Source organism: Lissotriton helveticus, chromosome 8 (genome assembly GCF_964261635.1).
Source record: "Lissotriton helveticus chromosome 8, aLisHel1.1, whole genome shotgun sequence".
NCBI classification, from domain to species: Eukaryota; Metazoa; Chordata; class Amphibia; order Caudata; family Salamandridae; genus Lissotriton; species Lissotriton helveticus.
The window spans coordinates 1,178,945,325-1,178,968,667 of record NC_136069.1 but is presented as its reverse complement, the minus strand read 5'-3'; positions in this window follow the sequence as shown (position 1 = coordinate 1,178,968,667).

Genomic DNA, 23,343 nt, shown 5'->3' with positions numbered 1-23,343 from the left:
GCATTCACTCACATACTACCCATTCACCAAGGCACTACACATGCACACATTCAATCACTCTGGTACTACCCTTGCACTCATCCATTTACCCAGGCACTGTAGAGCCTGTTGATCCCACCTTCAGTAATGGGCGGAAATAGGCAGGGGAGGAGTATAGGACTCACCTGCTCCCCCAACAGAGAAATTCGCATTCTAGCATTCTGGGGGTTTGCTATTCTGCTTCCGTGTTTCCTACACGTTCTCTTGTGGGGTTGTTCTGGTCCCTCGCAGGCTCTCAGTGTCCTCTCCTCCTTCCGTCGCGTACTCGGCATAGTCTTTGGTGTGGCTCATTCTTCCTGTTCTCCTCCTTCTTCTATCGCAAGCTCGCCTGTGTCTTCGGCTTGGCTCCTGCTTCCTGGTCTCCTTTTTTTTCTGAATTGAGCTAGGCAGTGTCCTTGACAGTGCTCCTGCCCTCTGGACTCCACTCCACTTCTTGTTTTGGAGACAGCTCCTGCTCCAGTTTTCCTATAGTTCACCTGATGAGAAAAAACTAAAGAACATCCGCCATCAGTACGTTAACTGTGCTTTTGCACCTAAAGATAATTATTTAATTATGAGGTAAGGAGCATCTACCTTAGTAATGTTCTGTCGTCTCTGAGGATCTGCCTTTTTCTGTGTTTGGGTACCTGAATGGTAAGTTCCTGTAAATATAAATATAGAAGTCTTTAGTTAGTATTCCTGACATTAATGATAACAAGATATTCTTTTAATATAATTAGTTGCTGGAGAATTTTGCTTACCTGGTCACAGAGAGTGCCTCCCCGCTTAATTTAGGTGGGTACCATTTCACAGCCTCAAGACATATCATTGTCATTTTATTTTGGGGCCCTGATTTGATTGCTCTTTGTTCTTTAACCTTAGCTAATTATAGCAATTGTTTTACAAGATGGCTTAATTTGCTACAGAGAGGAAGAGAGGATTAATTCAGGTAGGGGGAAAACCAAACATCGTTAAAACACTACTGATTCCTTTTCTTTATTGTATAATATACTCAATGTACTTTTGTTTTTACATTTAGTAAACTTCCTGAATGACTAACCTTAAGTTTGAGAAGAGACTTTGTGGAATGATTCTTTTGTTTAATCATTTTTTATCCCCTCTTCCTCGGTTCACTAATGGCGTTTTCATACTGTTGGGCACAAGGTGACAAGAATAAGTTGGGCGTTTGCATCTTGCTTGTCGTTCCTGTGGAAACATAGGTAAGAGTTTGACAGGCACTGCCTATGCATTCATCTGTTTAGCCAAGCACTACCCCTGCATACATCCAATCATCCAGTCACTACCTTTGCACTCATCCATTCACTCAGGGTGTATCTATACAAACTTTCATTCACTCAGGCACTACACATGAAGTCATCCTTTGAACCAGGCTCTACTGTTGCATCCCTCCATTCAGTCATGCACTACCAATGCACTCATCCTTTCACCCTGGAACTACCATTGCACCCATGCATTCACTCACATACTACCCATTCACCAAGGCACTACACAAGCACACATTCAATCACTCTGGTACTACCCTTGCACTCATCCATTTACCCAGGCACTGTAGAGCCTGTTGATCCCACCTTCAGTAATGGGCGGAAATAGGCAGGGGAGGAGTATAGGACTCACCTGCTCCCCCAACAGAGAAATTCGCATTCTAGCATTCTGGGGGTTTGCTATTCTGCTTCCGTGTTTCCTACACGTTCTCTTGTGGGGTTGTTCTGTTCCCTCGCAGGCTCTCAGTGTCCTCTCCTCCTTCCGTCGCGTACTCGGCATAGTCTTTGGTGTGGCTCATTCTTCCTGTTCTCCTCCTTCTTCTATCACAAGCTCGCCTGTGTCTTCGGCTTGGCTCCTGCTTCCTGGTCTCCTTTTTCTTCTGAATTGAGCTAGGCAGTGTCCTTGACAGTGCTCCTGCCCTCTGGACTCCACTCCGCTTCTTGTTTTGGAGACAGCTCCTGCTCCAGTTTTCCTATAGTTCACCTAATGAGAAAAAACTAAAGAACATCCGCCATCAGTACGTTAACTGTGCTTTTGCACCTAAAGATAATTATTTAATTATGAGGTAAGGAGCATCTACCTTAGTAATGTTCTGTCGTCTCTGAGGATCCGCCTTTTTCTGTGTTTGGGTACCTGAATGGTAAGTTCCTGTAAATATAAATATAGAAGTCTTTAGTTAGTATTCCTGATATTAATGATAACAAGATATTCTTTTAATATAATTAGTTGCTGAAGAATTTTGCTTACCTGGTCACAGAGAGTGCCTCCCCGCTTAATTTAGGTGGGTACCATTTCACAGCCTCAAGACATATCATTGTCATTTTCTTTTGGGGCCCAGATTTCATTGCTCTTTGTTCTTTAACCTTAGCTAATGATAGCAATTGTTTTACAAGATGGCTTAATTTGCTACAGAGAGGAAGAGAGGATTAATTCAGGTAGGGAGGAAAACCAAACATGGATAAAACACTACTGATTCCTTTTCTTTATTGTATAATATACTCAATGTACTTTTGTTTTTACATTTAGTAAACTTCCTGAATGACTAACCTTAAGTTTGAGAAGAGACTTCGTGGAATGATTCTTTTGTTTAATCATTTTTATCCCCTCTTCCTCGGTTCACTAATGGCGTTTTCATACTGTTGGGCACAAGGTGACAAGGATAAGTTGGGCGTTTGCATCTTGCTTGTCGCTCCTGTGGAAACATAGGTAAGAGTTTGACAGGCACTGCCTATGCATTCATCTTTTTAGCCAAGCACTACCCCTGCATACATCCAATCATCCAGTCACTACCTTTGCACTCATCCATTCACTCAGGGTGTATCTATACAAACTTTCATTCACTCAGGCACTACACTTGAAGTCATCCTTTGAACCAGGCTCTACTGTTGCATCCCTCCATTCAGTCATGCACTACCAATGCACTCATCCTTTCACCCTGGAACTACCATTGCACCCATGCATTCACTCACATACTACCCATTCACCAAGGCACTACACAAGCACACATTCAATCACTCTGGTACTACCCTTGCACTCATCCATTTACCCAGGCACTGTCGAGCCTGTTGATCCCACCTTCAGTAATGGGCGGGAATAGGCAGGGGAGGAGTATAGGACTCACCTGCTCCCCCAATAGAGAACTTCGCATTCTAGCATTCTGGGGTTAGCTATTCTGCTTCCGGGTTTCCTACAAGTTCTCTAGTGGGGTTGTTCTGTTCCCTCGCAGGCTCTCAGTGTCCTCTCCTCCTTCCGTCGCGTACTCGGCATAGTCTTTGGCGTGGCTCATTCTTCCTGCTCTCCTCCTTCTTCTGTCGCAAGCTCGCCTGTGTTTTCGGCTTGGCTCCTGCTTCCTGGTCTCCTTTTTCTTCTGAATTGAGCTAGGCAGTGTCCTTGACAGTGCTCCTGCCCTCTGGACTCCACTCCGCTTCTTGTTTTGGAGACAGCTCCTGCTCCAGTTTTCCTATAGTTCACCTAATGAGAAAAAACTAAAGAAAATCCGCCATCAGTACGTTAACTGTGCTTTTGCACCTAAAGATAATTATTTAATTATGAGGTAAGGAGCATCTACCTTAGTAATGTTCTGTCGTCTCTGAGGATCTGCCTTTTTCTGTGTTTGGGTACCTGAATGGTAAGTTCCTGTAAATATAAATATAGAAGAATTTAGTTAGTATTCCTGACACTAAGGATAACAAGATATTCTTTTAATATAATTAGTTGCTGGAGAATTTTGCTTACCTGGTCACAGAGAGTGCCTCCCCGCTTAATTTAGGTGGGTACCATTTCACAGCCTCAAGACATATCATTGTCATTTTCTTTTGGGGCCCAGATTTCATTGCTCTTTGTTCTTTAACCTTAGCTAATGATAGCAATTGTTTTACAAGATGGCTTAATTTGCTACAGAGAGGAAGAGAGGATTAATTCAGGTAGGGGGGAAAACCAAACATGGTTAAAACACTACTGATTCCTTTTCTTTATTGTATAATATACTCAATGTACTTTTGTTTTTACATTTAGTAAACTTCCTGAATGACTAACCTTAAGTTCGAGAAGAGACTTCGTGGAATGATTCTTTTGTTTAATCATTTTTTATCCCCTCTTCCTCGGTTCACTAATGGCGTTTTGATACTGTTGGGCACAAGGTGACAAGGATAAGTTGGGCGTTTGCATCTTGCTTGTCGTTCCTGTGGAAACATAGGTAAGAGTTTGACAGGCACTGCCTATGCATTCATCTGTTTAGCCAAGCACTACCCCTGCATACATCCAATCATCCAGTCACTACCTTTGCACTCATCCATTCACTCAGGGTGTATCTATACAAACTTTCATTCACTCAGGCACTACACATGAAGTCATCCTTTGAACCAGGCTCTACTGTTGCATCCCTCCATTCAGTCATGCACTACCAATGCACTCATCCTTTCACCCTGGAACTACCATTGCACCCATGCATTCACTCACATACTACCCATTCACCAAGGCACTACACAAGCACACATTCAATCACTCTGGTACTACCCTTGCACTCATCCATTTACCCAGGCACTGTCGAGCCTGTTGATCCCACCTTCAGTAATGGGCGGGAATAGGCAGGGGAGGAGTATAGGACTCACCTGCTCCCCCAATAGAGAACTTCGCATTCTAGCATTCTGGGGTTAGCTATTCTGCTTCCGGGTTTCCTACAAGTTCTCTAGTGGGGTTGTTCTGTTCCCTCGCAGGCTCTCAGTGTCATCTCCTCCTTACGTCGCGTACTCGGCATAGTCTTTGGCGTGGCTCATTCTTCCTGCTCTCCTCCTTCTTCTGTCGCAAGCTCGCCTGTGTTTTCGGCTTGGCTCCAGCTTCCTGGTCTCCTTTTTCTTCTGAATTGAGCTAGGCAGTGTCCTTGACAGTGCTCCTGCCCTCTGGACTCCACTCCGCTTCTTGTTTTGGAGACAGCTCCTGCTCCAGTTTTCCTATAGTTCACCTAATGAGAAAAAACTAAAGAAAATCCGCCATCAGTACGTTAACTGTGCTTTTGCACCTAAAGATAATTATTTAATTATGAGGTAAGGAGCATCTACCTTAGTAATGTTCTGTCGTCTCTGAGGATCTGCCTTTTTCTGTGTTTGGGTACCTGAATGGTAAGTTCCTGTAAATATAAATATAGAAGAATTTAGTTAGTATTCCTGACACTAAGGATAACAAGATATTCTTTTAATATAATTAGTTGCTGGAGAATTTTGCTTACCTGGTCACAGAGAGTGCCTCCCCGCTTAATTTAGGTGGGTACCATTTCACAGCCTCAAGACATATCATTGTCATTTTCTTTTGGGGCCCAGATTTCATTGCTCTTTGTTCTTTAACCTTAGCTAATGATAGCAATTGTTTTACAAGATGGCTTACTTTGCTACAGAGAGGAAGAGAGGATTAATTCAGGTAGGGGGGAAAACCAAACATGGTTAAAACACTACTGATTCCTTTTCTTTATTGTATAATATACTTAATGTACTTTTGTTTTTACATTTAGTAAACTTCCTGAATGACTAACCTTAAGTTCGAGAAGAGACTTCGTGGAATGATTCTTTTGTTTAATCATTTTTTATCCCCTCTTCCCCGGTTCACTAATGGCGTTTTGATACTGTTGGGCACAAGGTGACAAGGATAAGTTGGGCGTTTGCATCTTGCTTCTCGTTCCTGTGGAAACATAGGTAAGATTTTGACATGCACTACCTATGCATTCATCTGTTTAGCCAAGCACTACCCCTGCATACATCCAATCATCCAGTCACTACCTTTGCACTCATCCATTCACTCAGGGTGTGTCTATGCAAACTTTCATTCACTCAGGCACTACTCATGAAGTCATCCGTTGAACCAGGCTCTACTGTTGCATCCCTCCATTCAGTCATGCACTACCAATGCACTCATCCTTTCACCCTGGAACTACCATTGCACCCATGCATTCACTCACATACTACCCATTCACCAAGGCACTACACATGCACACATTCAATAACTCTGGTACTACCCTTGCACTCATCCATTTACCCAGGCACTGTAGAGCCTGTTGATCCCACCTTCAGTAATGGGCGGAAATAGGCAGGGGAGGAGTATAGGACTCACCTGCTCCCCCAACAGAGAAATTCGCATTCTAGCATTCTGGGGGTTTGCTATTCTGCTTCCGTGTTTCCTACACGTTCTCTTGTGGGGTTGTTCTGTTCCCTCGCAGGCTCTCAGTGTCCTCTCCTCCTTCCGTCACGTACTCGGCATAGTCTTTGGTGTGGCTCATTCTTCCTGTTCTCCTCCTTCTTCTATCGCAAGCTCGCCTGTGTCTTCGGCTTGGCTCCTGCTTCCTGGTCTCCTTTTTCTTCTGAATTGAGCTAGGCAGTGTCCTTGACAGTGCTCCTGCCCTCTGGACTCCACTCCACTTCTTGTTTTGGAGACAGCTCCTGCTCCAGTTTTCCTATAGTTCACCTGATGAGAAAAAACTAAAGAAAATCCGCCATCAGTACGTTAACTGTGCTTTTGCACCTAAAGATAATTATTTAATTATGAGGTAAGGAGCATCTACCTTAGTTCTGTTCTGTCGTCTCTGAGGATCTGCCTTTTTCTGTGTTTGGGTACCTGAATGGTAAGTTCCTGTAAATATAAATATAGAAGACTTTAGTTAGTATTCCTGACACTAAGGATAACAAGATATTCTTTTAATATAATTAGTTGCTGGAGAATTTTGCTTACCTGGTCACAGAGAGTGCCTCCCCGCTTAATTTAGGTGGGTACCATTTCACAGCCTCAAGACATATCATTGTCATTTTCTTTTGGGGCCCAGATTTCATTGTTTTTTGTTCTTTAACCTTAGCTAATGATAGCAATTGTTTTACAAGATGGCTTAATTTGCTACAGAGAGGTAGAGAGGAATAATTCAGGTAGGGGGGAAAACCAAACATCGTTAAAACACTACTGATTCCTTTTCTTTATTGTATAATATACTCAATGTACTTTTGTTTTTACATTTACTAAACTTCCTGAATGACTAACCTTAAGTTTGAGAAGAGACTTCGTGGAATGATTCTTTTGTTTAATCATTTTTTATCCCCTCTTCCTCGGTTCACTAATGGCGTTTTCATACTGTTGGGCACAAGGTGACAAGGATAAGTTGGGCGTTTGCATCTTGCTTGTCGTTCCTGTGGAAACATAGGTAAGAGTTTGACAGGCACTGCCTATGCATTCATCTGTTTAGCCAAGCACTACCCCTGCATACATCCAATCATCCAGTCACTACCTTTGCACTCATCCATTCACTCAGGGTGTATCTATGCAAACTTTCATTCACTCAGGCACTACACATGAAGTCATCCTTTGAACCAGGCTCTACTGTTGCATCCCTCCATTCAGTCATGCACTACCAATGCACTCATCCTTTCACCCTGGAACTACCATTGCACCCATGCATTCACTCACATACTACCCATTCACCAAGGCACTACACATGCACACATTCAATCACTCTGGTACTACCCTTGCACTCATCCATTTACCCAGGCACTGTCGAGCCTGTTGATCCCACCTTCAGTAATGGGCGGGAATAGGCAGGGGAGGAGTATAGGACTCACCTGCTCCCCCAATAGAGAACTTCGCATTCTAGCATTCTGGGGTTAGCTATTCTGCTTCCGGGTTTCCTACAAGTTCTCTAGTGGGGTTGTTCTGTTCCCTCGCAGGCTCTCAGTGTCCTCTCCTCCTTACGTCGCGTACTCGGCATAGTCTTTGGCGTGGCTCATTCTTCCTGCTCTCCTCCTTCTTCTGTCGCAAGCTCGCCTGTGTTTTCGGCTTGGCTCCTGCTTCCTGGTCTCCTTTTTCTTCTGAATTGAGCTAGGCAGTGTCCTTGACAGTGCTCCTGCCCTCTGGACTCCACTCCGCTTCTTGTTTTGGAGACAGCTCCTGCTCCAGTTTTCCTATAGTTCACCTAATGAGAATAAACTAAAGAAAATCCGCAATCAGTACTTTAACTGTGCTTTTGCACCTAAAGATAATTATTTAATTATGAGGTAAGGAGCATCTACCTTAGTAATGTTCTGTCGTCTCTGAGGATCTGCCTTTTTCTGTGTTTGGGTACCTGAATGGTAAGTTCCTGTAAATATAAATATAGAAGAATTTAGTTTGTATTCCTGACACTAAGGATAACAAGATATTCTTTTAATATAATTAGTTGCTGGAGAATTTTGCTTACCTGGTCACAGAGAGTGCCTCCCCGCTTAATTTAGGTGGGTACCATTTCACAGCCTCAAGACATATCATTGTCATTTTCTTTTGTGGCCCAGATTTCATTGCTCTTTGTTCTTTAACCTTAGCTAATGATAGCAATTGTTTTACAAGATGGCTTAATTTGCTACAGAGAGGAAGAGAGGATTAATTCAGGTAGGGGGGAAAACCAAACATGGTTAAAACACTACTGATTCCTTTTCTTTATTGTATAATATACTCAATGTACTTTTGTTTTTACATTTAGTAAACTTCCTGAATGACTAACCTTAAGTTCGAGAAGAGACTTCGTGGAATGATTCTTTTGTTTAATCATTTTTGATCCCCTCTTCCTCGGTTCACTAATGGCGTTTTGATACTGTTGGGCACAAGGTGACAAGGATAAGTTGGGCGTTTGCATCTTGCTTGTCGTTCCTGTGGAAACATAGGTAAGATTTTGACAGGCACTACCTATGCATTCATCTGTTTAGCCAAGCACTACCCCTGCATACATCCAATCATCCAGTCACTACCTTTGCACTCATCCATTCACTCAGGGTGTGTCTATGCAAACTTGCATTCACTCAGGCACTACTCATGAAGTCATCCGTTGAAACAGGCTCTACTGTTGCATCCCTCCATTCAGTCATGCACTACCAATGCACTCATCCTTTCACCCTGGAACTACCATTGCATCCATGCATTCACTCACATACTACCCATTCACCAAGGCACTACACATGCACACATTCAATCACTCTGGTACTACCCTTGCACTCATCCATTTACCCAGGCACTGTAGAGCCTGTTGATCCCACCTTCAGTAATGGGCGGAAATAGGCAGGGGAGGAGTATAGGACTCACCTGCTCCCCCAACAGAGAAATTCGCATTCTAGCATTCTGGGGGTTTGCTATTCTGCTTCCGTGTTTCCTACATGTTCTCTTGTGGGGTTGTTCTGTTCCCTCGCAGGCTCTCAGTGTCCTCTCCTCCTTCCGTCACGTACTCGGCATAGTCTTTGGTGTGGCTCATTCTTCCTGTTCTCCTCCTTCTTCTATCGCAAGCTCGCCTGTGTCTTCGGCTTGGCTCCTGCTTCCTGGTCTCCTTTTTCTTCTGACTTGAGCTAGGCAGTGTCCTTGACAGTGCTCCTGCCCTCTGGACTCCACTCCGCTTCTTTTTTTGGAGACAGCTCCTGCTCCAGTTTTCCTATAGTTCACCTAAAGAGAAAAAACTAAAGAAAATACGCCATCAGTACGTTAACTGTGCTTTTGCACCTAAAGATAATTATTTAATTATGAGGTAAGGAGCATCTACCTTAGTAATGTTCTGTCGTCTCTGAGGATCTGCCTTTTTCTGTGTTTGGGTACCTGAATGGTAAGTTCCTGTAAATATAAATATAGAAGTCTTTAGTTAGTATTCCTGACATTAATGATAACAAGATATTCTTTTAATATAATTAGTTGCTGGAGAATTTTGCTTACCTGGTCACAGAGAGTGCCTCCCCGCTTAATTTAGGTGGGTACCATTTCACAGCCTCAAGACATATCATTGTCATTTTATTTTGGGGCCCAGATTTCATTGCTCTTTGTTCTTTAACCTTAGCTAATTATAGCAATTGTTTTACAAGATGGCTTAATTTGCTACAGAGAGGAAGAGAGGATTAATTCAGGTAGGGGGGGAAACCAAACATCGTTAAAACACTACTGATTCCTTTTCTTTATTGTATAATATACTCAATGTACTTTTGTTTTTACATTTAGTAAACTTCCTGAATGACTAACCTTAAGTTTGAGAAGAGACTTCGTGGAATGATTCTTTTGTTTAATCATTTTTTATCCCCTCTTCCTCGGTTCACTAATGGCGTTTTGATACTGTTGGGCACAAGGTGACAAGGATAAGTTGGGCGTTTGCATCTTGCTTGTCGTTCCTGTGGAAGCATAGGTAAGAGTTTGACAGGCACTACCTATGCATTCATCTGTTTAGCCAAGCACTAACCCTGCATACATCCAATCATCCAGTCACTACCTTTGCACTCATCCATTCACTCAGGGTGTATCTATGCAAACTTTCATTCACTCAGGCACTACTCATGAAGTCATCCGTTGAACCAGGCTCTACTGTTGCATCCCTCCATTCAGTCATGCACTACCAATGCACTCATCCTTTCACCCTGGAACTACCATTGCACCCATGCATTCACTCACATACTACCCATTCACCAAGGCACTACACATGCACACATTCAATCACTCTGGTACTACCCTTGCACTCATCCTTTTACCCAGGCACTGTAGAGCCAGTTGATCCCACCTTCAGTAATGGGCGGGAATAGGCAGGGGAGGAGTATAGGACTCACCTGCTCCCCCAATAGAGAACTTCGCATTCTAGCATTCTGGGGGTTTGCTATTCTGCTTCCGGGTTTCCTACAAGTTCTCTTGTGGGGTTGTTCTGTTCCCTCGCAGGCTCTCAGTGTCCTCTCCTCCTTCCGTCGCGTACTCGGCATAGTCTTTGGTGTGGCTCATTCTTCCTGTTCTCCTCCTTCTTCTATCGCAAGCTCGCCTGTGTCTTCGGCTTGGCTCCTGCTTCCTGGTCTCCTTTTTCTTCTGAATTGAGCTAGGCAGTGTCCTTGACAGTTCTCCTGCCCTCTGGACTCCACTCCACTTCTTGTTTTGGAGACAGCTCCTGCTCCAGTTTTCCTATAGTTCACCTGATGAGAAAAAACTAAAGAACATCCGCCATCAGTACGTTAACTGTGCTTTTGCACCTAAAGATAATTATTTAATTATGAGGTAAGGAGCATCTACCTTAGTAATGTTCTGTCGTCTCTGAGGATCTGCCTTTTTCTGTGTTTGGGTACCTGAATGGTAAGTTCCTGTAAATATAAATATAGAAGTCTTTAGTTAGTATTCCTGACATTAATGATAACAAGATATTCTTTTAATATAATTAGTTGCTGGAGAATTTTGCTTACCTGGTCACAGAGAGTGCCTCCCCGCTTAATTTAGGTGGGTACCATTTCACAGCCTCAAGACATATCATTGTCATTTTATTTTGGGGCCCTGATTTGATTGCTCTTTGTTCTTTAACCTTAGCTAATTATAGCAATTGTTTTACAAGATGGCTTAATTTGCTACAGAGAGGAAGAGAGGATTAATTCAGGTAGGGGGAAAACCAAACATCGTTAAAACACTACTGATTCCTTTTCTTTATTGTATAATATACTCAATGTACTTTTGTTTTTACATTTAGTAAACTTCCTGAATGACTAACCTTAAGTTTGAGAAGAGACTTTGTGGAATGATTCTTTTGTTTAATCATTTTTTATCCCCTCTTCCTCGGTTCACTAATGGCGTTTTCATACTGTTGGGCACAAGGTGACAAGAATAAGTTGGGCGTTTGCATCTTGCTTGTCGTTCCTGTGGAAACATAGGTAAGAGTTTGACAGGCACTGCCTATGCATTCATCTGTTTAGCCAAGCACTACCCCTGCATACATCCAATCATCCAGTCACTACCTTTGCACTCATCCATTCACTCAGGGTGTATCTATACAAACTTTCATTCACTCAGGCACTACACATGAAGTCATCCTTTGAACCAGGCTCTACTGTTGCATCCCTCCATTCAGTCATGCACTACCAATGCACTCATCCTTTCACCCTGGAACTACCATTGCACCCATGCATTCACTCACATACTACCCATTCACCAAGGCACTACACAAGCACACATTCAATCACTCTGGTACTACCCTTGCACTCATCCATTTACCCAGGCACTGTCGAGCCTGTTGATCCCACCTTCAGTAATGGGCGGGAATAGGCAGGGGAGGAGTATAGGACTCACCTGCTCCCCCAATAGAGAACTTCGCATTCTAGCATTCTGGGGTTAGCTATTCTGCTTCCGGGTTTCCTACAAGTTCTCTAGTGGGGTTGTTCTGTTCCCTCGCAGGCTCTCATTGTCCTCTCCTCCTTCCGTCGCGTACTCGGCATAGTCTTTGGCGTGGCTCATTCTTCCTGCTCTCCTCCTTCTTCTGTCGCAAGCTCGCCTGTGTTTTCGGCTTGGCTCCTGCTTCCTGGTCTCCTTTTTCTTCTGAATTGAGCTAGGCAGTGTCCTTGACAGTGCTCCTGCCCTCTGGACTCCACTCCGCTTCTTGTTTTGGAGACAGCTCCTGCTCCAGTTTTCCTATAGTTCACCTAATGAGAAAAAACTAAAGAAAATCCGCCATCAGTACGTTAACTGTGCTTTTGCACCTAATGATAATTATTTAATTATGAGGTAAGGAGCATCTACCTTAGTATTGTTCTGTCGTCTCTGAGGATCTGCCTTTTTCTGTGTTTGGGTACCTGAATGGTAAGTTCCTGTAAATATAAATATAGAAGAATTTAGTTAGTATTCCTGACACTAAGGATAACAAGATATTCTTTTAATATAATTAGTTGCTGGAGAATTTTGCTTACCTGGTCACAGAGAGTGCCTCCCCGCTTAATTTAGGTGGGTACCATTTCACAGCCTCAAGACATATCATTGTCATTTTCTTTTGGGGCCCAGATTTCATTGTTTTTTGTTCTTTAACCTTAGCTAATGATAGCAATTGTTTTACAAGATGGCTTAATTTGCTACAGAGAGGTAGAGAGGATTAATTCAGGTAGGGGGGAAAACCAAACATGGTTAAAACACTACTGATTCCTTTTCTTTATTGTATAATATACTCAATGTACTTTTGTTTTTACATTTAGTAAACTTCCTGAATGACTAACCTTAAGTTCGAGAAGAGACTTCGTGGAATGATTCTTTTGTTTAATCATTTTTGATCCCCTCTTCCTCGGTTCACTAATGGCGTTTTGATACTGTTGGGCACAAGGTGACAAGGATAAGTTGGGCGTTTGCATCTTGCTTGTCGTTCCTGTGGAAACATAGGTAAGATTTTGACAGGCACTACCTATGCATTCATCTGTTTAGCCAAGCACTACCCCTGCATACATCCAATCATCCAGTCACTACCTTTGCACTCATCCATTCACTCAGGGTGTGTCTATGCAAACTTTCATTCACTCAGGCACTACTCATGAAGTCATCCGTTGAACCAGGCTCTACTGTTGCATCCCTCCATTCAGTCATGCACTACCAATGCACTAATCCTTTCACCCTGGAACTACCATTGCATCCATGCATTCACTCACATACTACCCATTCACCAAGGCACTACACATGCACACATTCAATCACTCTGGTACTACCCTTGCACTCATCCATTTACCCAGGCACTGTAGAGCCTGTTGATCCCACCTTCAGTAATGGGCGGAAATAGGCAGGGGAGGAGTATAGGACTCACCTGCTCCCCCAACAGAGAAATTCGCATTCTAGCATTCTGGGGGTTTGCTATTCTGCTTCCGTGTTTCCTACACGTTCTCTTGTGGGGTTGTTCTGTTCCCTCGCAGGCTCTCAGTGTCCTCTCCTCCTTCCGTCGCGTACTCGGCATAGTCTTTGGTGTGGCTCATTCTTCCTGTTCTCCTCCTTCTTCTATCGCAAGCTCGCCTGTGTCTTCGGCTTGGCTCCTGCTTCCTGGTCTCCTTTTTCTTCTGAATTGAGCTAGGCAGTGTCCTTGACAGTGCTCCTGCCCTCTGGACTCCACTCCACTTCTTGTTTTGGAGACAGCTCCTGCTCCAGTTTTCCTATAGTTCACCTGATGAGAAAAAACTAAAGAACATCCGCCATCAGTACGTTAACTGTGCTTTTGCACCTAAAGATAATTATTTAATTAGGAGGTAAGGAGCATCTACCTTAGTAATGTTCTGTCGTCTCTGAGGATCTGCCTTTTTCTGTGTTTGGGTACCTGAATGGTAAGTTCCTGTAAATATAAATATAGAAGTCTTTAGTTAGTATTCCTGACATTAATGATAACAAGATATTCTTTTAATATAATTAGTTGCTGGAGAATTTTGCTTACCTGGTCACAGAGAGTGCCTCCCCGCTTAATTTAGGTGGGTACCATTTCACAGCCTCAAGACATATCATTGTCATTTTATTTTGGGGCCCAGATTTCATTGCTCTTTGTTCTTTAACCTTAGCTAATTATAGCAATTGTTTTACAAGATGGCTTAATTTGCTACAGAGAGGAAGAGAGGATTAATTCAGGTAGGGGGGAAAACCAAACATCGTTAAAACACTACTGATTCCTTTTCTTTATTGTATAATATACTCAATGTACTTTTGTTTTTACATTTAGTAAACTTCCTGAATGACTAACCTTAAGTTTGAGAAGAGACTTCGTGGAATGATTCTTTTGTTTAATCATTTTTTATCCCCTCTTCCTCGGTTCACTAATGGCGTTTTCATACTGTTGGGCACAAGGTGACAAGGATAAGTTGGGCGTTTGCATCTTGCTTGTCGTTCCTGTGGAAACATAGGTAAGAGTTTGACAGGCACTGCCTATGCATTAATCTGTTTAGCCAAGCACTACCCCTGCATACATCCAATCATCCAGTCACTACCTTTGCACTCATCCATTCACTCAGGGTGTATCTATACAAACTTTCATTCACTCAGGCACTACACATGAAGTCATCCTTTGAACCAGGCTCTACTGTTGCATCCCTCCATTCAGTCATGCACTACCAATGCACTCATCCTTTCACCCTGGAACTACCATTGCACCCATGCATTCACTCACATACTACCCATTCACCAAGGCACTACACAAGCACACATTCAATCACTCTGGTACTACCCTTGCACTCATCCATTTACCCAGGCACTGTCGAGCCTGTTGATCCCACCTTCAGTAATGGGCGGGAATAGGCAGGGGAGGAGTATAGGACTCACCTGCTCCCCCAATAGAGAACTTCGCATTCTAGCATTCTGGGGTTAGCTATTCTGCTTCCGGGTTTCCTACAAGTTCTCTAGTGGGGTTGTTCTGTTCCCTCGCAGGCTCTCAGTGTCCTCTCCTCCTTCCGTCGCGTTCTCGGCATAGTCTTTGGCGTGGCTCATTCTTCCTGCTCTCCTCCTTCTTCTGTCGCAAGCTCGCCTGTGTTTTCGGCTTGGCTCCTGCTTCCTGGTCTCCTTTTTCTTCTGAATTGAGCTAGGCAGTGTCCTTGACAGTGCTCCTGCCCTCTGGACTCCACTCCGCTTCTTGTTTTGGAGACAGCTCCTGCTCCAGTTTTCCTATAGTTCACCTAATGAGAAAAAACTAAAGAAAATCCGCCATCAGTACGTTAACTGTGCTTTTGCACCTAAAGATAATTATTTAATTATGAGGTAAGGAGCATCTACCTTAGTAATGTTCTGTCGTCTCTGAGGATCTGCCTTTTTCTGTGTTTGGGTACCTGAATGGTAAGTTCCTGTAAATATAAATATAGAAGAATTTAGTTAGTATTCCTGACACTAAGGATAACAAGATATTCTTTTAATATAATTAGTTGCTGGAGAATTTTGCTTACCTGGTCACAGAGAGTGCCTCCCCGCTTAATTTAGGTGGGTACCATTTCACAGCCTCAAGACATATCATTGTCATTTTCTTTTGGGGCCCAGATTTCATTGCTCTTTGTTCTTTAACCTTAGCTAATGATAGCAATTGTTTTACAAGATGGCTTACTTTGCTACAGAGAGGAAGAGAGGATTAATTCAGGTAGGGGGGAAAACCAAACATGGTTAAAACACTACTGATTCCTTTTCTTTATTGTATAATATACTTAATGTACTTTTGTTTTTACATTTAGTAAACTTCCTGAATGACTAACCTTAAGTTCGAGAAGAGACTTCGTGGAATGATTCTTTTGTTTAATCATTTTTTATCCCCTCTTCCCCGGTTCACTAATGGCGTTTTGATACTGTTGGGCACAAGGTGACAAGGATAAGTTGGGCGTTTGCATCTTGCTTCTCGTTCCTGTGGAAACATAGGTAAGATTTTGACATGCACTACCTATGCATTCATCTGTTTAGCCAAGCACTACCCCTGCATACATCCAATCATCCAGTCACTACCTTTGCACTCATCCATTCACTCAGGGTGTGTCTATGCAAACTTTCATTCACTCAGGCACTACTCATGAAGTCATCCGTTGAACCAGGCTCTACTGTTGCATCCCTCCATTCAGTCATGCACTACCAATGCACTCATCCTTTCACCCTGGAACTACCATTGCACCCATGCATTCACTCACATACTACCCATTCACCAAGGCACTACACATGCACACATTCAATCACTCTGGTACTACCCTTGCACTCATCCATTTACCCAGGCACTGTAGAGCCTGTTGATCCCACCTTCAGTAATGGGCGGAAATAGGCAGGGGAGGAGTATAGGACTCACCTGCTCCCCCAACAGAGAAATTCGCATTCTAGCATTCTGGGGGTTTGCTATTCTGCTTCCGTGTTTCCTACACGTTCTCTTGTGGGGTTGTTCTGTTCCCTCGCAGGCTCTCAGTGTCCTCTCCTCCTTCCGTCGCGTACTCGGCATAGTCTTTGGTGTGGCTCATTCTTCCTGTTCTCCTCCTTCTTCTATCGCAAGCTCGCCTGTGTCTTCGGCTTGGCTCCTGCTTCCTGGTCTCCTTTTTCTTCTGAATTGAGCTAGGCAGTGTCCTTGACAGTGCTCCTGCCCTCTGGACTCCACTCCACTTCTTGTTTTGGAGACAGCTCCTGCTCCAGTTTTCCTATAGTTCACCTGATGAGAAAAAACTAAAGAAAATCCGCCATCAGTACGTTAACTGTGCTTTTGCACCTAAAGATAATTATTTAATTATGAGGTAAGGAGCATCTACCTTAGTAATGTTCTGTCGTCTCTGAGGATCTGCCTTTTTCTGTGTTTGGGTACCTGAATGGTAAGTTCCTGTAAATATAAATATAGAAGACTTTAGTTAGTATTCCTGACACTAAGGATAACAAGATATTCTTTTAATATAATTAGTTGCTGGAGAATTTTGCTTACCTGGTCACAGAGAGTGCCTCCCCGCTTAATTTAGGTGGGTACCATTTCACAGCCTCAAGACATATCATTGTCATTTTCTTTTGGGGCCCAGATTTCATTGTTTTTTGTTCTTTAACCTAAGCTAATGATAGCAATTGTTTTACAAGATGGCTTAATTTGCTACAGAGAGGTAGAGAGGAATAATTCAGGTAGGGGGGAAAACCAAACATCGTTAAAACACTACTGATTCCTTTTCTTTATTGTATAATATACTCAATGTACTTTTGTTTTTACATTTAGTAAACTTCCTGAATGACTAACCTTAAGTTTGAGAAGAGACTTCGTGGAATGATTCTTTTGTTTAATCATTTTTTATCCCCTCTTCCTCGGTTCACTAATGGCGTTTTCATACTGTTGGGCACAAGGTGACAAGGATAAGTTGGGCGTTTGCATCTTGCTTGTCGTTCCTGTGGAAACATAGGTAAGAGTTTGACAGGCACTGCCTATGCATTCATCTGTTTAGCCAAGCACTACCCCTGCATACATCCAATCATCCAGTCACTACCTTTGCACTCATCCATTCACTCAGGGTGTATCTATGCAAACTTTCATTCACTCAGGCACTACACATGAAGTCATCCTTTGAACCAGGCTCTACTGTTGCATCCCTCCATTCAGTCATGCACTACCAATGCACTCATCCTTTCACCCTGGAACTACCATTGCATCCATGCATTCACTCACATACTACCCATTCACCAAGGCACTACACATGCACACATTCAATCACTCTGGTACTACCCTTGCACTCATCCATTTACCCAGGCACTGTCGAGCCTGTTGATCCCACCTTCAGTAATGGGCGGGAATAGGCAGGGGAGGAGTATAGGACTCACCTGCTCCCCCAATAGAGAACTTCGCATTCTAGCATTCTGGGGTTAGCTATTCTGCTTCCGGGTTTCCTACAAGTTCTCTAGTGGGGTTGTTCTGTTCCCTCGCAGGCTCTCAGTGTCCTCTCCTCCTTACGTCGCGTACTCGGCATAGTCTTTGGCGTGGCTCATTCTTCCTGCTCTCCTCCTTCTTCTGTCGCAAGCTCGCCTGTGTTTTCGGCTTGGCTCCTGCTTCCTGGTCTCCTTTTTCTTCTGAATTGAGCTAGGCAGTGTCCTTGACAGTGCTCCTGCCCTCTGGACTCCACTCCGCTTCTTGTTTTGGAGACAGCTCCTGCTCCAGTTTTCCTATAGTTCACCTAATGAGAATAAACTAAAGAAAATCCGCAATCAGTACTTTAACTGTGCTTTTGCACCTAAAGATAATTATTTAATTATGAGGTAAGGAGCATCTACCTTAGTAATGTTCTGTCGTCTCTGAGGATCTGCCTTTTTCTGTGTTTGGGTACCTGAATGGTAAGTTCCTGTAAATATAAATATAGAAGAATTTAGTTTGTATTCCTGACACTAAGGATAACAAGATATTCTTTTAATATAATTAGTTGCTGGAGAATTTTGCTTACCTGGTCACAGAGAGTGCCTCCCCGCTTAATTTAGGTGGGTACCATTTCACAGCCTCAAGACATATCATTGTCATTTTCTTTTGGGGCCCAGATTTCATTGCTCTTTGTTCTTTAACCTTAGCTAATGATAGCAATTGTTTTACAAGATGGCTTAATTTGCTACAGAGAGGAAGAGAGGATTAATTCAGGTAGGGGGGAAAACCAAACATGGTTAAAACACTACTGATTCCTTTTCTTTATTGTATAATATACTCAATGTACTTTTGTTTTTACATTTAGTAAACTTCCTGAATGACTAACCTTAAGTTCGAGAAGAGACTTCGTGGAATGATTCTTTTGTTTAATCATTTTTGATCCCCTCTTCCTCGGTTCACTAATGGCGTTTTGATACTGTTGGGCACAAGGTGACAAGGATAAGTTGTGCGTTTGCATCTTGCTTGTCGTTCCTGTGGAAACATAGGTAAGATTTTGACAGGCACTACCTATGCATTCATCTGTTTAGCCAAGCACTACCCCTGCATACATCCAATCATCCAGTCACTACCTTTGCACTCATCCATTCACTCAGGGTGTGTCTATGCAAACTTTCATTCACTCAGGCACTACTCATGAAGTCATCCGTTGAACCAGGCTCTACTGTTGCATCCCTCCATTCAGTCATGCATTACCAATGCACTAATCCTTTCACCCTGGAACTACCATTGCATCCATGCATTCACTCACATACTACCCATTCACCAAGGCACTACACATGCACACATTCAATCACTCTGGTACTACCCTTGCACTCATCCATTTACCCAGGCACTGTAGAGCCTGTTGATCCCACCTTCAGTAATGGGCGGAAATAGGCAGGGGAGGAGTATAGGACTCACCTGCTCCCCCAACAGAGAAATTCGCATTCTAGCATTCTGGGGGTTTGCTATTCTGCTTCCGTGTTTCCTACACGTTCTCTTGTGGGGTTGTTCTGTTCCCTCGCAGGCTCTCAGTGTCCTCTCCTCCTTCCGTCACGTACTCGGCATAGTCTTTGGTGTGGCTCATTCTTCCTGTTCTCCTCCTTCTTCTATCGCAAGCTCGCCTGTGTCTTCGGCTTGGCTCCTGCTTCCTGGTCTCCTTTTTCTTCTGAATTGAGCTAGGCAGTGTCCTTGACAGTGCTCCTGCCCTCTGGACTCCACTCCACTTCTTGTTTTGGAGACAGCTCCTGCTCCAGTTTTCCTATAGTTCACCTGATGAGAAAAAACTAAAGAACATCCGCCATCAGTACGTTAACTGTGCTTTTGCACCTAAAGATAATTATTTAATTATGAGGTAAGGAGCATCTACCTTAGTAATGTTCTGTCGTCTCTGAGGATCTGCCTTTTTCTGTGTTTGGGTACCTGAATGGTAAGTTCCTGTAAATATAAATATAGAAGTCTTTAGTTAGTATTCCTGACATTAATGATAACAAGATATTCTTTTAATATAATTAGTTGCTGGAGAATTTTGCTTACCTGGTCACAGAGAGTGCCTCCCCGCTTAATTTAGGTGGGTACCATTTCACAGCCTCAAGACATATCATTGTCATTTTATTTTGGGGCCCAGATTTCATTGCTCTTTGTTCTTTAACCTTAGCTAATTATAGCAATTGTTTTACAAGATGGCTTAATTTGCTACAGAGAGGAAGAGAGGATTAATTCAGGTAGGGGGGGAAACCAAACATCGTTAAAACACTACTGATTCCTTTTCTTTATTGTATAATATACTCAATGTACTTTTGTTTTTACATTTAGTAAACTTCCTGAATGACTAACCTTAAGTTTGAGAAGAGACTTCGTGGAATGATTCTTTTGTTTAATCATTTTTTATCCCCTCTTCCTCGGTTCACTAATGGCGTTTTCATACTGTTGGGCACAAGGTGACAAGGATAAGTTGGGCGTTTGCATCTTGCTTGTCGTTCCTGTGGAAACATAGGTAAGAGTTTGACAGGCACTGCCTATGTATTCATCTGTTTAGCCAAGCACTACCCCTGCATACATCCAATCATCCAGTCACTACCTTTGCACTCATCCATTCACTCAGGGTGTATCTATACAAACTTTCATTCACTCAGGCACTACACATGAAGTCATCCTTTGAACCAGGCTCTACTGTTGCATCCCTCCATTCAGTCATGCACTACCAATGCACTCATCCTTTCACCCTGGAACTACCATTGCACCCATGCATTCACTCACATACTACCCATTCACCAAGGCACTACACAAGCACACATTCAATCACTCTGGTACTACCCTTGCACTCATCCATTTACCCAGGCACTGTCGAGCCTGTTGATCCCACCTTCAGTAATGGGCGGGAATAGGCAGGGGAGGAGTATAGGACTCACCTGCTCCCCCAATAGAGAACTTCGCATTCTAGCATTCTGGGGTTAGCTATTCTGCTTCCGGGTTTCCTACAAGTTCTCTAGTGGGGTTGTTCTGTTCCCTCGCAGGCTCTCAGTGTCCTCTCCTCCTTCCGTCGCGTTCTCGGCATAGTCTTTGGCGTGGCTCATTCTTCCTGCTCTCCTCCTTCTTCTGTCGCAAGCTCGCCTGTGTTTTCGGCTTGGCTCCTGCTTCCTGGTCTCCTTTTTCTTCTGAATTGAGCTAGGCAGTGTCCTTGACAGTGCTCCTGCCCTCTGGACTCCACTCCGCTTCTTGTTTTGGAGACAGCTCCTGCTCCAGTTTTCCTATAGTTCACCTAATGAGAAAAAACTAAAGAAAATCCGCCATCAGTACGTTAACTGTGCTTTTGCACCTAAAGATAATTATTTAATTATGAGGTAAGGAGCATCTACCTTAGTAATGTTCTGTCGTCTCTGAGGATCTGCCTTTTTCTGTGTTTGGGTACCTGAATGGTAAGTTCCTGTAAATATAAATATAGAAGAATTTAGTTAGTATTCCTGACACTAAGGATAACAAGATATTCTTTTAATATAATTAGTTGCTGGAGAATTTTGCTTACCTGGTCACAGAGAGTGCCTCCCCGCTTAATTTAGGTGGGTACCATTTCACAGCCTCAAGACATATCATTGTCATTTTCTTTTGGGGCCCAGATTTCATTGCTCTTTGTTCTTTAACCTTAGCTAATGATAGCAATTGTTTTACAAGATGGCTTACTTTGCTACAGAGAGGAAGAGAGGATTAATTCAGGTGGGGGGGAAAACCAAACATGGTTAAAACACTACTGATTCCTTTTCTTTATTGTATAATATACTTAATGTACTTTTGTTTTTACATTTAGTAAACTTCCTGAATGACTAACCTTAAGTTCGAGAAGAGACTTCGTGGAATGATTCTTTTGTTTAATCATTTTTTATCCCCTCTTCCCCGGTTCACTAATGGCGTTTTGATACTGTTGGGCACAAGGTGACAAGGATAAGTTGGGCGTTTGCATCTTGCTTCTCGTTCCTGTGGAAACATAGGTAAGATTTTGACATGCACTACCTATGCATTCATCTGTTTAGCCAAGCACTACCCCTGCATACATCCAATCATCCAGTCACTACCTTTGCACTCATCCATTCACTCAGGGTGTGTCTATGCAAACTTTCATTCACTCAGGCACTACTCATGAAGTCATCCGTTGAACCAGGCTCTACTGTTGCATCCCTCCATTCAGTCATGCACTACCAATGCACTCATCCTTTCACCCTGGAACTACCATTGCACCCATGCATTCACTCACATACTACCCATTCACCAAGGCACTACACATGCACACATTCAATCACTCTGGTACTACCCTTGCACTCATCCATTTACCCAGGCACTGTAGAGCCTGTTGATCCCACCTTCAGTAATGGGCGGAAATAGGCAGGGGAGGAGTATAGGACTCACCTGCTCCCCCAACAGAGAAATTCGCATTCTAGCATTCTGGGGGTTTGCTATTCTGCTTCCGTGTTTCCTACACGTTCTCTTGTGGGGTTGTTCTGTTCCCTCGCAGGCTCTCAGTGTCCTCTCCTCCTTCCGTCGCGTACTCGGCATAGTCTTTGGTGTGGCTCATTCTTCCTGTTCTCCTCCTTCTTCTATCGCAAGCTCGCCTGTGTCTTCGGCTTGGCTCCTGCTTCCTGGTCTCCTTTTTCTTCTGAATTGAGCTAGGCAGTGTCCTTGACAGTGCTCCTGCCCTCTGGACTCCACTCCACTTCTTGTTTTGGAGACAGCTCCTGCTCCAGTTTTCCTATAGTTCACCTGATGAGAAAAAACTAAAGAAAATCCGCCATCAGTACGTTAACTGTGCTTTTGCACCTAAAGATAATTATTTAATTATGAGGTAAGGAGCATCTACCTTAGTAATGTTCTGTCGTCTCTGAGGATCTGCCTTTTTCTGTGTTTGGGTACCTGAATGGTAAGTTCCTGTAAATATAAATATAGAAGACTTTAGTTAGTATTCCTGACACTAAGGATAACAAGATATTCTTTTAATATAATTAGTTGCTGGAGAATTTTGCTTACCTGGTCACAGAGAGTGCCTCCCCGCTTAATTTAGGTGGGTACCATTTCACAGCCTCAAGACATATCATTGTCATTTTCTTTTGGGGCCCAGATTTCATTGTTTTTTGTTCTTTAACCTAAGCTAATGATAGCAATTGTTTTACAAGATGGCTTAATTTGCTACAGAGAGGTAGAGAGGAATAATTCAGGTAGGGGGGAAAACCAAACATCGTTAAAACACTACT